The sequence below is a fragment of the Ammodytes marinus genome (genome assembly GCF_949987685.1).
Source record: "Ammodytes marinus genome assembly, chromosome: 9".
Classification (NCBI taxonomy): Eukaryota; Metazoa; Chordata; class Actinopteri; order Uranoscopiformes; family Ammodytidae; genus Ammodytes; species Ammodytes marinus.
In genome coordinates this window covers 17,711,723-17,725,373 of record NC_137213.1, presented here as the reverse complement: position 1 = coordinate 17,725,373, position 13,651 = coordinate 17,711,723, and the positions used below count along the sequence as shown (strand labels likewise).

The 13,651-nt window shown below is 37.9% G+C and overlaps 1 long non-coding RNA gene across 1 annotated transcript; it reads left to right on the top strand.

Annotated features, from left to right (window-relative positions):
* The first annotated feature begins 1,294 nt into the window (after positions 1–1,294).
* On the top strand, positions 1,295–12,320 carry LOC307255643. Its single transcript, XR_013845032.1, has 3 exons — positions 1,295–1,389; positions 11,487–11,559; positions 11,660–12,320. It is a non-coding gene; the product is annotated as an uncharacterized lncRNA (long non-coding RNA).
* The last annotated feature ends 1,331 nt before the right edge of the window (positions 12,321–13,651 follow it).

The following is a 13,651-nucleotide window of genomic DNA, read 5'->3' as shown; positions in this document are numbered from 1 at the left end:
TAGCAACAAAAATGGATAAACCTGGATCTAGAAATGATTGCTTACTGTAGTAGGAATTCTGGTGATCATATGGCAAAAACTGGGCTCGTCCGGGATTTGAACCCGGGACCTCTCGCACCCAAAGCGAGAATCATACCCCTAGACCAACGAGCCACACACCATCTCCGAAAGAAGCAAAAGCTATATACTGACCAGTTTATCTCTCGATGTACCCGTGGATTCTTTCGCTAATGCCTCGTTTCCACCGAGTAGAGCGGGTCGGATCGGAGCGGCTCAGAGCGGGACAGCTCACTTTTAAGAATCTCGGTGTTGTTTCCACCGCCGACCCTACCCTTACTGGTAGGGCGGGGTTTAGGCTGGACTGCGATAGCCGACGCCAGAATGTGGGTCAAACTATCGGGCTGTGGGAACAACTGTGGTCAAGCCAGCGGTCTCTTGTTTTTGCTTGGTCAAACCAGCCGCTTCTTTATTTATTCCCCCCGTGTTGTGAGCACAGAGACGGCTCGGTGCAACTGATAGAGACAGTGAGCGAACAGCACTGGCTGCGGCAGCTACGTGACATCGTAGCAGTGGGACACAGTGTAGCCAACTGATTCATTTAATGACGAGGAAAAACACCACACAATAAACAGTGCCGCGCTCACATTTTCGCCAAAACTCTCTTCACTCTAGCCGAGGTGACTACAAACGGCGGAGATGATTCAAACCAGCCGCTTCTTTATGTATTCCCCCCGTGTTGTTGTGAGCGTGTATTTTACTACTATCTATGGCGTAAACACACAGAGACCGCTCGGCGCAACTCATAGAGACAGTGAGCGAACAGTGCTGGCTGCAGCAGCTACGTGACTATGGGACACAGTGTAACCAACTGATTAATTTATTGACAAGGAAAAACACCACACAATAAACAGAGCTGTGCTCACATTTTCGCCAAAACACAAGACTCTCTTCACTCTTGCCGAGATCTACACATGGCGGAAATGATTCTTTCGACCAATCAAATGACGGCAGTGTGTAGCTCCGCCTTCTCATGCATTTTCGGCCCGCTTTCAGGCCGCTAGTACCCCTACGGAGGAGTACTGAGATCGGGAGCGGCTCAGAGCGGTTAGGTGCGCTTAAACCGTACCCTACCCAACTTTTGGCAAATGAAAAGCCAAACTACCCGGACCGAACCGCTCCGACCCGACCCGCTCTACTCGGTGGAAACGAGGCATAAAACTCCCTAAACCGTTTCCCATTCATTCCCTATGGTAGTGCTAAAGCACTACGGATGTAATATATGTTCGGCCACTAAAGGGATTTGGCGGAGGAGGATCTCTACTTTCGCCTTCTCTCTCAGTCTCTCACTACCGTGTGGAATTTGATGTGTGCAGACTTTACTGATAAAAGGTAAGTTATCTACATTTTAAAGTAATACTTCGGTGAATTAAACAATGGACGATGTACGAATGTGCAGTGATAGCCTAGTTTCTGTCGCCGATGGCAGACGTCCCGTTTCCGTGAACGAGATAACAGTTGCTCGGTGGAGATGTAATAGTAAACAAAACCGCGACTTTTAGCCACAGAAAGTTTCTCTTAACACTCTGACTAAGCTTCGTGACGTTTACTGAGGTTAATACATGTTTAAATGTGCTGGTAAAAGTTAGAAACGCCGGGTGTTTCTTTACACAGACTGTTAAATATAACGGAAGATAGCAGAGACTAGACGGTGAATGAATGCAATATGCTTCATTTGTACCGTGTACTGTCGTCCTGTTTACATTTCAGTGTGTTAACTGCTTCCAGTCGCCGTTTTATAACGTTATCAGACGGTGAACAAAGCTTAGAACGCAAGTCTTCACTTTCTCTCCATTTTGAATGGCTATATCATTCATTTTTAGCTTAAATAGTAAACAACTCTGTGAGGGGGTTTCATACTGTTTCATGCTCCCTACAATGCAGACCTACCTGTCATGCATGCTTTATTTTAATACACCATATACGTTTTTATAATATGTATAGGCAATGTTGAGAGGTAAATAAAGGCTGTAAATTAACTCCAAGTTAAAGATGACAATCTCAGCACAAGTTTAAAAAACTACAATAGTGCTTTGATATCTGAGATGGCCAAAAGGTTAAGAAAATGTACACATTGGCCTACAGTAGGTGTTACTTAATTAAGTCATGGGGGATAAAGAAAGGCACTGCGGTCAAGCCAGCCGACCCATCGAAAGCGACAGTCAAGCCAGCCGACCCAAGTTTTTGCTGTACCTGTTTGTACTAGCCATTACGGTAATAGCGCCACAGAACTAGTTTCAAAATAAAAGCATAGTTTGTGCATTTGTCTGGTACATAACAGAAGACAGTAAATAAAAGCAAATACTATCAAAGGAAATGTACAGACGTTGTGATATGTACTTTCAAAATAAAAGCCCAACTAATTGACAAATGTAAGCTTATGTCCATATTCAAAATAAATGCATTTGTCTGGTAGATAACAGAAGACAGTAAATAAAAGCAAATACTATCAAAGGAAATGTACGGACGTTGTGATATGTACTTTCAAAATAAAAGCCCAACTAATTGACAAATGTAAGCTTATGTCCATATGTTTTTTAATGTATATTTAAAAGGAAACGCCTTGTTATCGCAGACTAATTCCAAATCAGGTTTATAGTACACAACCCCAAAGTGTGACCCAGTAAGTTTCAAGACCTTCTCATGTGTAGTTTCAAAATAAAAGCCCACTAGAAATTGAAAATATGAGACAAATTAGATATTATTTTGGATTCAATTTTAAAAAAAATGCCCTGTTATGCCAGAGTCATTCCACTGCAGGGTCATAGTTCACGACCCCATGAGGCCACACAAGAAGTTTCAGGACATTCTGATGTGTAGTTTCAAAATAAAAGCCCACTAGATATTGAAAATATGAGTGACATTAGATATGATTTTGGATTCAATTTTTAAAAAAATGCCCTGTTATGCCAGAGTCATTCCACTGCAGGGTCATAGTTCACGACCCCATGAGGCCACAAAAGAAGTTTCAGGACATTCTGAAGTGTACTTTCAGAATAAAAGCCCACTAGATATTGAAAATATGAGAGAAATTAGATAGGATTTTGGATTCAATTTAAAAAAAAATGCCCTGTTATGCCAGAGTCATTCCACTGCAGGGTCATAGTTCACAACCCCATGAGGTCACACAAGAAGGTTCAGGACATTCTGATGTGTAGTTTCAAAATAAAAGCCCACTAGATATTGAAAATATGAGTGACATTAGATAGGATTTTGGATTCAATTTAAAAAAAAATGCCCTGTTATGCCAGAGTCATTCCACTGCAGGGTCATAGTTCACGACCCCATGACGCCACACAAGAAGTTTCAGGACATTCTGATGTGTAGTTTCAAAATAAAAGATATTGAAAATATGAGACAAATTAGATAGGATTTTGGATTCAATTTAAAAAAAAATGCCCTGTTATGCCAGAGTCATTCCACTGCAGCGTCATAGTTCACGACCCCATGAGGCCACACAAGAAGTTTCAGGACATTCTGATGTGTAGTTTCAAAATAAAAGCCCACTAGATATTGAAAATATGAGTGACATTAGATATGATTTTGGATTCAATTTTAAAAAAAAATGCCCTGTTATGCCAGAGTCATTCCACTGCAGGGTCATAGTTCACGACCCCATGAGGCCACAAAAGAAGTTTCAGGACATTCTGAAGTGTACTTTCAGAATAAAAGCCCACTAGATATTGAAAATATGAGAGAAATTAGATAGGATTTTGGATTCAATTTAAAAAAAAATGCCCTGTTATGCCAGAGTCATTCCACTGCAGGGTCATAGTTCACGACCCCATGAGGCCACACAAGAAGTTTTAGGACATTCTGATGTGTAGTTTCAAAATAAAAGATATTGAAAATATGAGACAAATTAGATAGGATTTTGGATTCAATTTAAAAAAAAATGCCCTGTTATGCCAGAGTCATTCCACTGCAGGGTCATAGTTCACAACCCCATGAGGTCACACAAGAAGTTTCAGGACATTCTGATGTGTACTTTCAGAATAAAAGCCCACTAGATATTGAAAATATGAGACAAATTAGATATTATTTTGGATTCAATTTAAAAAAAAATGCCCTGTTATGCCAGAGTCATTCCACTGCAGGGTCATAGTTCACGACCCCATGAGGCCACAAAAGAAGTTTCAGGACATTCTGAAGTGTACTTTCAGAATAAAAGCCCACTAGATATTGAAAATATGAGACAAATTAGATATTATTTTGGATTCAATTTTAAAAAAAATGCCCTGTTATGCCAGAGTCATTCCACTGCAGCGTCATAGTTCACGACCCCATGAGGCCACACAAGAAGTTTCAGGACATTCTGATGTGTAGTTTCAAAATAAAAGATATTGAAAATATGAGAGAAATTAGATATGATTTTGGATTCAATTTAAAAAAAAATGCCCTGTTATGCCAGAGTCATTCCACTGCAGGGTCATAGTTCACAACCCCATGAGGTCACACAAGAAATCTCAGGACATTCTGATGTGTACTTTCAGAATAAAAGCCCACTAGATATTGAAAATATGAGACAAATTAGATATGATTTTGGATTCAATTTAAAAAAAAATGCCCTGTTATGCCAGAGTCATTCCACTGCAGGGTCATAGTTCACGACCCCATGAGGCCACACAAGAAGTTTCAGGACATTCTGATGTGTAGTTTCAAAATAAAAGCCCACTAGATATTGAAAATATGAGTGACATTACATATGATTTTGGATTCAATTTAAAAAAAAATGCCCTGTTATGCCAGAGTCATTCCACTGCAGCGTCATAGTTCACGACCCCATGACGCCACACAAGAAGTTTCAGGACATTCTGATGTGTAGTTTCAAAATAAAAGATATTGAAAATATGAGAGAAATTAGATATGATTTTGGATTCAATTTAAAAAAAAATGCCCTGTTATGCCAGAGTCATTCCACTGCAGGGTCATAGTTCACGACCCCATGACGCCACACAAGAAGTTTCAGGACATTCTGATGTGTAGTTTCAAAATAAAAGATATTGAAAATATGAGAGAAATTAGATATGATTTTGGATTCAATTTAAAAAAAAATGCCCTGTTATGCAAGAGTCATTCCACTGCAGGGTCATAGTTCACAACCCCATGAGGTCACACAAGAAATCTCAGGACATTCTGATGTGTACTTTCAGAATAAAAGCCCACTAGATATTGAAAATATGAGAGAAATTAGATATGATTTTGGATTCAATTTAAAAAAAAATGCCCTGTTATGCCAGAGTCATTCCACTGCAGCGTCATAGTTCACGACCCCATGAGGCCACACAAGAAGTTTCAGGACATTCTGATGTGTAGTTTCAAAATAAAAGATATTGAAAATATGAGAGAAATTAGATATGATTTTGGATTCAATTTAAAAAAAAATGCCCTGTTATGCCAGAGTCATTCCACTGCAGGGTCATAGTTCACAACCCCATGAGGTCACTCAAGAAATCTCAGGACATTCTGATGTGTAGTTTCAAAATAAAAGATATTGAAAATATGAGAGAAATTAGATATGATTTTGGATTCAATTTTAAAAAAAATGCCCTGTTATGCCAGAGTCATTCCACTGCAGGGTCATAGTTCACAACCCCATGAGGTCACACAAGAAATCTCAGGACATTCTGATGTGTACTTTCAGAATAAAAGCCCACTAGATATTGAAAATATGAGACAAATTAGATATGATTTTGGATTCAATTTTTAAAAAAATGCCCTGTTATGCCAGAGTCATTCCACTGCAGGGTCATAGTTCACGACCCCATGAGGCCACACAAGAAGTTTCAGGACATTCTGATGTGTACTTTCAGAATAAAAGCCCACTAGATATTGAAAATATGAGACAAATTAGATATTATTTTGGATTCAATTTAAAAAAAAATGCCCTGTTATGCCAGAGTCATTCCACTGCAGCGTCATAGTTCACGACCCCATGAGGCCACACAAGAAGTTTCAGGAAATTCTGATGTGTAGTTTCAAAATAAAAGATATTGAAAATATGAGAGAAATTAGATATGATTTTGGATTCAATTTAAAAAAAAATGCCCTGTTATGCCAGAGTCATTCCACTGCAGGGTCATAGTTCACAACCCCATGAGGTCACTCAAGAAATCTCAGGACATTCTGATGTGTAGTTTCAAAATAAAAGATATTGAAAATATGAGAGAAATTAGATATGATTTTGGATTCAATTTAAAAAAAAATGCCCTGTTATGCCAGAGTCATTCCACTGCAGGGTCATAGTTCACAACCCCATGAGGTCACACAAGAAATCTCAGGACATTCTGATGTGTACTTTCAGAATAAAAGCCCACTAGATATTGAAAATATGAGACAAATTAGATATGATTTTGGATTCAATTTTAAAAAAAATGCCCTGTTATGCCAGAGTCATTCCACTGCAGGGTCATAGTGCACGACCCCATGAGGCCACACAAGAAGTTTCAGGACATTCTGATGTGTAGTTTCAGAATAAAAGCCCACTAGATATTGAAAATATGAGACAAATTAGATATGATTTTGGATTCAATTAAAAAAAAATGCCGCTGCAGTGGAATGACTCTGGCATAACAGGGCATTTTTTTTTAAATTGAATCCAAAATCATATCTAATTTCTCTCATATTTTCAATATCTAGTGGGCTTTTATTCTGAAAGTACACATCAGAATGTCCTGAGATTTCTTGTGTGACCTCATGGGGTTGTGAACTATGACCCTGCAGTGGAATGACTCTGGCATAACAGGGCATTTTTTTTTAAATTGAATCCAAAATCATATCTAATTTCTCTCATATTTTCAATATCTTTTATTTTGAAACTACACATCAGAATGTCCTGAAACTTCTTGTGTGGCCTCATGGGGTCGTGAACTATGACGCTGCAGTGGAATGACTCTGGCATAACAGGGCATTTTTTTTTAAATTGAATCCAAAATCATATCTAATTTCTCTCATATTTTCAATATCTAGTGGGCTTTTATTCTGAAAGTACACATCAGAATGTCCTGAGATTTCTTGTGTGACCTCATGGGGTTGTGAACTATGACCCTGCAGTGGAATGACTCTGGCATAACAGGGCATTTTTTTTTAAATTGAATCCAAAATCATATCTAATTTCTCTCATATTTTCAATATCTTTTATTTTGAAACTACACATCAGAATGTCCTGAAACTTCTTGTGTGGCGTCATGGGGTCGTGAACTATGACCCTGCAGTGGAATGACTCTGGCATAACAGGGCATTTTTTTTTAAATTGAATCCAAAATCATATCTAATTTCTCTCATATTTTCAATATCTTTTATTTTGAAACTACACATCAGAATGTCCTGAAACTTCTTGTGTGGCGTCATGGGGTCGTGAACTATGACGCTGCAGTGGAATGACTCTGGCATAACAGGGCATTTTTTTTTAAATTGAATCCAAAATCATATGTAATGTCACTCATATTTTCAATATCTAGTGGGCTTTTATTTTGAAACTACACATCAGAATGTCCTGAAACTTCTTGTGTGGCCTCATGGGGTCGTGAACTATGACCCTGCAGTGGAATGACTCTGGCATAACAGGGCATTTTTTTTAAAATTGAATCCAAAATCATATCTAATTTGTCTCATATTTTCAATATCTAGTGGGCTTTTATTCTGAAAGTACACATCAGAATGTCCTGAGATTTCTTGTGTGACCTCATGGGGTTGTGAACTATGACCCTGCAGTGGAATGACTCTGGCATAACAGGGCATTTTTTTTTAAATTGAATCCAAAATCATATCTAATTTCTCTCATATTTTCAATATCTTTTATTTTGAAACTACACATCAGAATGTCCTGAAACTTCTTGTGTGGCGTCATGGGGTCGTGAACTATGACCCTGCAGTGGAATGACTCTGGCATAACAGGGCATTTTTTTTTAAATTGAATCCAAAATCATATCTAATTTGTCTCATATTTTCAATATCTAGTGGGCTTTTATTCTGAAAGTACACATCAGAATGTCCTGAGATTTCTTGTGTGACCTCATGGGGTTGTGAACTATGACCCTGCAGTGGAATGACTCTGGCATAACAGGGCATTTTTTTTTAAATTGAATCCAAAATCATATCTAATTTCTCTCATATTTTCAATATCTTTTATTTTGAAACTACACATCAGAATGTCCTGAAACTTCTTGTGTGGCGTCATGGGGTCGTGAACTATGACCCTGCAGTGGAATGACTCTGGCATAACAGGGCATTTTTTTTTAAATTGAATCCAAAATCATATCTAATGTCACTCATATTTTCAATATCTAGTGGGCTTTTATTTTGAAACTACACATCAGAATGTCCTGAAACTTCTTGTGTGGCGTCATGGGGTCGTGAACTATGACCCTGCAGTGGAATGACTCTGGCATAACAGGGCATTTTTTTTTAAATTGAATCCAAAATCATATCTAATGTCACTCATATTTTCAATATCTAGTGGGCTTTTATTTTGAAACTACAGATCAGAATGTCCTGAAACTTCTTGTGTGGCCTCATGGGGTTGTGAACTATGACGCTGCAGTGGAATGACTCTGGCATAACAGGGCATTTTTTTTTAAATTGAATCCAAAATCATATCTAATGTCACTCATATTTTCAATATCTAGTGGGCTTTTATTTTGAAACTACAGATCAGAATGTCCTGAAACTTCTTGTGTGGCCTCATGGGGTCGTGAACTATGACGCTGCAGTGGAATGACTCTGGCATAACAGGGCATTTTTTTTAAAATTGAATCCAAAATCATATCTAATTTCTCTCATATTTTCAATATCTAGTGGGCTTTTATTCTGAAAGTACACATCAGAATGTCCTGAAACTTCTTGTGTGGCCTCATGGGGTCATGAACTATGACCCTGCAGTGGAATGACTCTGGCATAACAGGGCATTTTTTTTAAAATTGAATCCAAAATCATATCTACTTTGTCTCATATTTTCAATATCTAGTGGGCTTTTATTCTGAAAGTACACATCAGAATGTCCTGAAACTTCTTGTGTGGCCTCATGGGGTCATGAACTATGACCCTGCAGTGGAATGACTCTGGCATAACAGGGCATTTTTTTTTAAATTGAATCCAAAATCATATCTAATTTGTCTCATATTTTCAATATCTAGTGGGCTTTTATTCTGAAAGTACACATCAGAATGTCCTGAGATTTCTTGAGTGACCTCATGGGGTTGTGAACTATGACCCTGCAGTGGAATGACTCTGGCATAACAGGGCATTTTTTTTTAAATTGAATCCAAAATCATATCTAATTTCTCTCATATTTTCAATATCTTTTATTTTGAAACTACACATCAGAATGTCCTGAAACTTCTTGTGTGGCGTCATGGGGTCGTGAACTATGACCCTGCAGTGGAATGACTCTGGCATAACAGGGCATTTTTTTTTTAAATTGAATCCAAAATCCTATCTAATTTCTCTCATATTTTCAATATCTAGTGGGCTTTTATTCTGAAAGTACACATCAGAATGTCCTGAGATTTCTTGAGTGACCTCATGGGGTTGTGAACTATGACCCTGCAGTGGAATGACTCTGGCATAACAGGGCATTTTTTTTTAAATTGAATCCAAAATCCTATCTAATTTGTCTCATATTTTCAATATCTAGTGGGCTTTTATTCTGAAAGTACACATCAGAATGTCCTGAACCTTCTTGTGTGGCCTCATGGGGTCGTGAACTATGACCCTGCAGTGGAATGACTCTGGCATAACAGGGCATTTTTTTTTAAATTGAATCCAAAATCATATCTTATGTCACTCATATTTTCAATATCTAGTGGGCTTTTATTTTGAAACTACAGATCAGAATGTCCTGAAACTTCTTGTGTGGCCTCATGGGGTCGTGAACTATGACGCTGCAGTGGAATGACTCTGGCATAACAGGGCATTTTTTTTTTAAATTGAATCCAAAATCCTATCTAATTTGTCTCATATTTTCAATATCTAGTGGGCTTTTATTCTGAAAGTACACATCAGAATGTCCTGAACCTTCTTGTGTGGCCTCATGGGGTCGTGAACTATGACCCTGCAGTGGAATGACTCTGGCATAACAGGGCATTTTTTTTAAAATTGAATCCAAAATCATATCTAATTTGTCTCATATTTTCAATTTCTAGTGGGCTTTTATTTTGAAACTACACATGAGAAGGTCTTGAAACTTACTGGGTCACACTTTGGGGTTGTGTACTATAAACCTGATTTGGAATTAGTCTGCGATAACAAGGCGTTTCCTTTTAAATATACATTAAAAAACATATGGACATAAGCTTACATTTGTCAATTAGTTGGGCTTTTATTTTGAAAGTACATATCACAACGTCCGTACATTTCCTTTGATAGTATTTGCTTTTATTTACTGTCTTCTGTTATCTACCAGACAAATGCATTTATTTTGAATATGGACATAAGCTTACATTTGTCAATTAGTTGGGCTTTTATTTTGAAAGTACATATCACAACGTCTGTACATTTCCTTTGATAGTATTTGCTTTTATTTACTGTCTTCTGTTATGTACCAGACAAATGCACAAACTATGCTTTTATTTTGAAACTAGTTCTGTGGCGCTATTACCGTAATGGCTAGTACAAACAGGTACAGCAAAAACTTGGGTCGGCTGGCTTGACTGTCGCTTTCGATGGGTCGGCTGGCTTGACCGCAGTAGAAAGGCAGACATGTAATTACAATCTAGGCAAATATAGTGATACTATGCAGACAGTAAAAGTGCTGGGGACCTTCTTATTTGTATTTATTTATACATAATAATGCCTGTAACATATGATAAAGCTAACACACAGACGGTCATCACAGCTCCAGGTGTGTGATATTAACCTGTATTCACATTTTAAAATGTTTGATGTACTGTCTTTATAATGATAAAGCTTTATTGCAGACACATGGCCATATAACACATCATACAGTATACATATTATACAAAAGGAAATACATAAATACATAAAAATTGCATATTGGCCTTTAGGATAAACAGGCTATTTCACCAATGCCGTCTTAACCTAGAAGTGTATCTATAGCAGCTTTTCAGAGGGCTGACTAGGGCTTCAATTATGTTGTTGTCCAGGCGACACATACAACTAAACATCAGTTTTCTTAAGAGTGCCTCACAGGTGGGTGGCACAAACAATTGACTGGCACTATGGGCAGCAAGTAACCTCATTGCATCAGTGAATGCTACCTTGAGCCTCGGCATACTCTTTTTTTTACAGTTAGACCACAACTGAGCAATAATGGTGTGATTTAGATTCTAAACCGAGAGCACTTCACAGTCACAGCACATAAAAAACTTCCTTATAAGCATGTTAGCTTGAAAAAAAACTGTAAAATGTCAACTAATATTTTTTCTGTATGTTCCTGTTAAAAATAATGAAATGTTTAATATTCTATACAGAACGTTTGTTCTACTGAGCCGCCTGCAGCAACCACTGAAGCTCCGCTGTCACTAAATGCAAAGAGAGCTCAAAGTAAGTATTAACATGTTACTGATTTGGTTGCCAAAGACATGATATGAAGTCACATACAAAATCTTAAACGTTTGCTGGCTCTTGATTCTTGTCCGACTAGGTCCGCCAGCTGTCCCCCTCCTCCACTTCCTTCCTGTGGCTGTGATGTCAGTCCGTGCTGCTCACAACAGTAGAGAATACCTGGCTCTCTGGATGGCTCCATCCGTGTGTGCAACCTCATGAAGATGTCCTGCGTTCCAAACCCTTTGCACTTTTTTTTTCTATTCTACATACTGCAGCTGACCATAAAGAGTACATAGTTGGCATGTAGTATGCTACTATTGGGAAGTACTTATACTTTTAAATGTTGTTGTAACATAGTGCCTTGGACTTGACTGTTGCTTGTATATCACTCGAATTGCTGGTTGTTTTCTCTGGGAGGCTCAGTCCATGTGATGTCACTTCCGCTGTGTAGATTGATTGTGGGTCAGAATCTCCATAAAGCTGCTGGTTTGCACACTGAGAATTGCTACAGGTTGTAGTAGGACATCTGGGTATTTTTCGGCATGCTGCATCTGACATCATGTATTGGGACAAGCTTTACACAGAAGATCTTATATTTGAAAATAGTATTTTTTAATGTAATGAATCATTACTCCTCTGCGGCTCCTTTATTTCAACCTGATGTGGATTCTTTATTTTATAGCCCATTAATAATGTAGCAGCGAGTATTTGATAGAATTGATTTATAGTATTGTTGTTGTGTGACTCTTTTTGTTGAAATCCAGCTGTCATTGTTGTGAAGATGTTTTAATAAACAACTCATTTGATCCATTTATATCTGTGTCAAGTAAATAATGTTTATTGATCATTAAATATATTGGGTTTGAAAAAATTGTTGCATTTTAAACATGTTACACATAGAATCAAAGCTTTTTAATATTTTTGGTTGATAGCATTGATAATTCTGCATTTAAATGTCCAGAGTAGTTTTGGTTTGGCGTTTTATGTCCATACAATGAATTTAAGTTATTTATTCTTTCAAAGGTTTTTTTATTAAATGTTAGTAACAACGGAATTGTAGCACAGTGAGTACAAATTTTTTCCCCTTTTTTTCCCGAATTAAGTTATTTATTCTGAAGTTCTAAACTTCATCTTTTGTCTGAACTGGGATTCGAACCTGCAAACTTTGAGTGATTTGGCCCGTAAGTCAGCAGGGGACAGTGCTGCAGTTTCATTGGCTGTCAGGCTGTGCCAACTCCCTTGTTGGGTGCATATGTTTAATTTCATTAGTTTAATTAGCAGTACAATAAGATCAAGAGAAAACCTTTTTTTAGATCGACTTGCAGCAAGCAATCAAGAGGTATGACCGATTAAATGCTTTCTGTTTGAATCTTACCTATTTTGTTCCTTTTACACACTTAACATTTCCATCTGTTCTTCTTGGCTTTACATCACTGATAATGTCACAGACAGTCGTACCTTTGCCTTGCAGTTCACAGTTCAAATGGTTTGAGTTCCCAGTGATGACGTCAGAAAGGCAACCACTGTGGTAGATGGTACAGAAGCATCTTGTCCCGCACCGGATCAAGGACAGCTTTATCCTGCATGCCATAAAGACTGTTGAACTTGTAGCTCTTAACTATAATCAGACCACAATAAGTAGGCTACATTTTAAACGTACCGTTTATAACCTGGAAATCATACATATATTCCTACCTGTGTATACCTATACACCTATAACTGTATATTCATTTAACTACATGTCAACATGTGTACAAGTAAGACAATAAATCTACTTTGAACATCAGATTCCTCCTAAATGAAAAATACATATATATTACTAAGAACAGCAGAAGAGGCTAATTTGACATAAATCACTGGTTTTCATCATTGTGGGACACCGACATTTCTTATAGTCTACGGCTACGACGACAGACCAGCTGTGATAGCAAAAACTGGGCTCGTCCGGGATTTGAACCCGGGACCTCTCGCACCCTAAGCGAGAATCATACCCCTAGACCAACGAGCCGACGTGCAAAATCACACTGTCTTGAGAGTACAGAAAATCCACATTTGGAGGTCCAGGTTAATTTACCATTGGTTTATTACT